We start from the raw sequence: 4,319 nt of genomic DNA on the forward strand, positions 1-4,319 counted from the left end.
GTTACAGGGAGATGTTGGGCAGGGAATCAAGATTCCTGCAGTGACCAACTGGTTAACCACGGGTTGGAGCCCAACTTCAGCATCTGGCCTGAGCGGATACTGGGGCATATTCGGCCTATAGGTGGACTTGGGGCTTCACTTCGAGCGGGGAAGCGCCTTTCATCAGTCCCACATCATATTTGTGGGCTGCCCAGAGGGAACTAGGCACCCCCTCTAGTGCAGGATGGGAAGTATCAACAGGGGTAGACACAAATAATGCACCCATTTGGTCATCTGGAGCCGTAAGGTGCATGGTCCTCCAGGTTTGAAGGATCGCTGAGCATGGGTACCAACTAGCCTGGAGTGTGGCATTGTATCTAACTCCCTTTGAATCCGGAGCTGACCACGAGCAGCTTTCAACACACCGCCGGACAAAGACACCCACGTCCTGCCAGAGAAAACCTGATGCTTTAGCAAGGGAAACATGAGGGTGCATTCCCGCTCGATAAAGTGTTTTCTGCTTTTCTGTTAAGGTTATAGCTAGTGCTGCAAAGTCTGCCGAAATTAAATACCCATTGCCAGTTAGGGGTTAGGGTTAGGGTTAGGGTCACTACACTGTCCATCACCGAACCACGCCGTCTCAAATTCCTCAGCTGGACCTTCAAAACTAACCTCTGCAGTACAATGTAAATTACTCCCATCCTGAAAATCACCATGGCCTGGCCACAGTCTTTTAACCTCCTGTAAAAGGAGTTGTGGTGTTTGTTCCTCATCCTGCACTAAGTCCCAACTGTAATAGCAGTCAGGGATCATGGATGAGTGTTGTACTAACATGGTGCGTGGCAAGCAGTCTTCATTGCAGATTAGCTCAAGCCCCTGTTCTGAACAGACGATGGTGAGGCCCATTTTGCAGAGTAAATCTCTGCCACACAAATTAACAGGGCACCCTTTAGAAAGAAGGAACGAGTGATTACCTGGCCCAAACCCATGCTGTTGGCATTCTACTGTGAGGGGTGCAGAAAAATAAGATTTTATCGGATGTCCCGTTACTCCTACTGTTAAAATGGACTTTGAGGTAGGGTTGAACCTATGGATATTATCCCTGAGTAACGAGTGTGTGGCTCCGGTATCCCTACCTCAGCTTTCGATGAAAGTCAGTCCCTTTGCTCCCTTTGCCAGGGTGAGCTCATGGTTACCTCGGCTGGAGGGGGTGGTGGTGGATCCCAGTTGTCACCGTCGTCTCTGCCTCCTGCTGTGTTTTGTTCAGGGCAGTCACGAGCCCAGTGTCCCTTCCGTCCACACTTGAAGCAAGCCTGGGAGTCCCCTCTCGGGCCTCTGCCTCTTCCTCTCCATCCTCCACGGCCACGCTGCCCTTGCCCTCGGCCTCTACTGTGGTTACCCTGGTAAAACTGCAGCTGAGCCATTTGCAGTTGGTAAAGCTGATGACTGTCCTTTCGGGCTTTCCGCTCCCTTTTGTCTGTGAGCTGTCATTCAGCATGATAAGCATGGCGACATACTTCTGCTAATCGGGTGGTGTCCCAGCCGATACAGGTAGTTTTTACCATGCCGCCTATTTCTGAAAGCAGTCCCTCTACAAAAAGTTAAGTGAGTTGGGTTTCATAAACTGACCCTTCCCCTCCTGCTGGGGATTCAGGCAGGCCACTAAGATTACTGAAGAGAGGAGTCAGTCTCTCCAAAAAGTAATTGCAGGTTTCTCCGGGTTTCTGCTTAATTTGCCCCAGCACCACCCAATCCACTTTCCCCGGGTATTTTGTCTCTATTCTGCGACATATGGCATTAAGCTGGGTCTGATAGTCACTGCCAGCATGCTGCTGTATGGTTGGTCAGGGCTAAACTCATTTTGACCGTCTCCCCTTATGTCGCCGTAATCAAGCTTCAAAGTCTTTTGCAAAATAGTCTCTAGCTCTCCGCTCGTGGGTCTGCACTGTGCTACCAGTCGTCTTAGGGCTGTCGTGTACTTGCGCCCATTGGTTTTGGGGTTTGGCAGCTCCCCAAAAACTGCCGCCAACTCAGTTAATTTCCATGGGCGGAAAACAAGGACAGTAGGTTCTTCATCCTCACCAGTGCGGGGATTAGGACATTCAATCATTGGCATATGGGGCACCACCTCCTCCCCATCCCTGGACCGGGGATGCAGAACGGCGGAAGGGTCGGTGGAGGGACCCCCATCATACCGCACCCCTGTTCTGGTGCGGGATGGCGAGAGCGCCCCTCTAGGGTCACCCTGTCCCCCTTTCCGTATTCTATTATATGGCGAGGTCGGTCGCCTATCTCCCCATATGGTGGAGGTGACGGAGGGTCAATTACAGGAGCAGTACCTACTGCAAAACAATCCAATTCGGGGTACACTTTAGTAGTGCTCAACATCATCTGTTCAGGTTTCTTACCCCATCGTGGCTCATACCTTTTAGCACATTCATCCCAAACACTTACACATTTACACATATACTCATAATCCCACAAAGGATCTCCCCCTGGGTTAGGCAAATCTGTCATTTCGTGTATTAATCGTATGGCCCATGGCTGAAAACTACCGTCACGGGGCCATCTTTCACTTGTCCACCCTGACATATTATCAGTAAAAGGTTGACAGTATATTAATCCATATTCTCTTCCCACTATGTTCATGGGTGTTTCAGTTTGCTTCCCACTATTGCCCAGTTTACTTCATCTTTCTCTAACTTGCGCCTCAGTTTTCCACAGCTCAAAACACTTCCAGTTGACTTTCTTATTTCCCTTTTTCTCCTTTTCTTTAAACTGTTCTTCTAGTTGTTGTATCTGTCTGGTACTAAAACTACCTTTTTCTGGAAAACCTAACTTTCTTTATTCCCATTTCTCCAAACTTATCATACATGTATTTTGCTGGACCACTTGGTCCCGTTTTCATCTTTGAATTTTCATTACCCATTTTACCGATCGGTGCCTTACTTAGAACTTTACCACATTAACTACCCCACAGGGCACTAACCACATGTCTGTGTTAAAATAAGTTCTTTATATGAGTCCCAGACTCATCAAACCCGTGTGAGAACACCCTCACCGGCCTCCTATTTCTCTGCAACAAAACCACAGGAAATATTGTCAACCGTCTTTTTACTTGAGTCCCAGACTCACCAGGTCCAAGACCTGCTTACTGAAGCCCCGGGCTTATAGTAAGATTACTTCTACAGTCTAAAACAAAAGGTTCTTTAAAAGGATCAATTACTGACGTCAGACGGCCGTGAATTATCCTGACGCTCTGGAAAAGATAAGCAGTTTATTCCCTGAGGTTTGTCCAATTTACTAAAATTGTCCGGGTCCAGATGGAATTTCAGCAGCTGTCCACACTCAGGTTTGTGATCCCATCCTTGTCGCCAAATTGTCATGGAAATATACCTATCAAGGAAGCCACAAGAGAGAGTTCTCACCTGAGTAAGGTCTTTATTTCAATATTGCAATATTGGGAGTCCTGCTGTCACTCTGCAGAGTGCATCAGAGACTCCACTTGCTACAGGCAGTACAGGCTTTTTATAAAAGATGTTGGATGCAGTGGAAAAATACAGCACTTAGTCCCTTTTCTAATACTTCCCCTTTCCTTAGGACAAGAAAGATTACAACATAGAAACGAAAGAAGAAGCGCCAATACATATTCTGCAAAGTTTAGCAATTGCACTCGGCTAATTTGGTAATTTAGAGAGTTATGTCCTGTCTTGACAAACTGTCTTCTGACAACCTGCACGCAGCACAGCAGTTACATCTAAGAATCAATTTACCCATTAGATTTCCATTTCGGACTGCACCTCCATTTTCTGAGGTGTTTCCTCTCTCAGGGTGTGGTTCTTCAGCAAGGGTACATTTCACCCTATGTTTGTGCAGTGCCAGTCTGTGTGAGGAGAGCAGGTTGTGCAGCTCCAATAGCACAGTCAGTTAGTGTGTGGTATGTATACAGCAGTGCACAATGGAGTCATGCAGAGATTGTGAGCTCCAGTTTTACCTGGAGCATTGGCGCCTATGTCTTTAGATTCTAAACGTAACTGTTGACTTTATGTCCATAGTTGATACTTTTTCGCTCCAAAGAGCTGTATTACTGCAGTCATACCTCTTTCCACAAGAAAGATATTGCTGCTCCTAAACCAAAGTACTGCAGCCTCATCTGATACTGATACTGTCACTGCTTGATACTGATGTTAGCCTACTATACCATGTTCAGCCACCGCTAGAAATATTATTGCTCTTTTGCTGTACTGGAGCAAAAGAACAAAAGAACACAAGCTCAACTTAGAAATGGCACATGTGTCAGATGTTGAGATTGACAAGTATGGGATTTGAACCCATGCATG

At 47.0% G+C, this 4,319-nt stretch overlaps 2 pseudogenes; both read right to left on the reverse strand.

Moving 5' to 3' along the window:
- Positions 1-1,133: 1,133 nt before the first annotated feature.
- Positions 1,134-2,089, reverse strand: LOC148813675 (uncharacterized; annotated as a pseudogene).
- LOC148813676 (uncharacterized) lies at positions 2,086-2,908 on the reverse strand (annotated as a pseudogene).
- Between the last annotated feature and the right edge of the window lie 1,411 nt (positions 2,909-4,319).

Source organism: Atractosteus spatula, chromosome 28, assembly GCF_055471065.1.
Source record: "Atractosteus spatula isolate fAtrSpa1 chromosome 28, fAtrSpa1.hap1, whole genome shotgun sequence".
NCBI classification, from domain to species: domain Eukaryota; kingdom Metazoa; phylum Chordata; class Actinopteri; order Semionotiformes; family Lepisosteidae; genus Atractosteus; species Atractosteus spatula.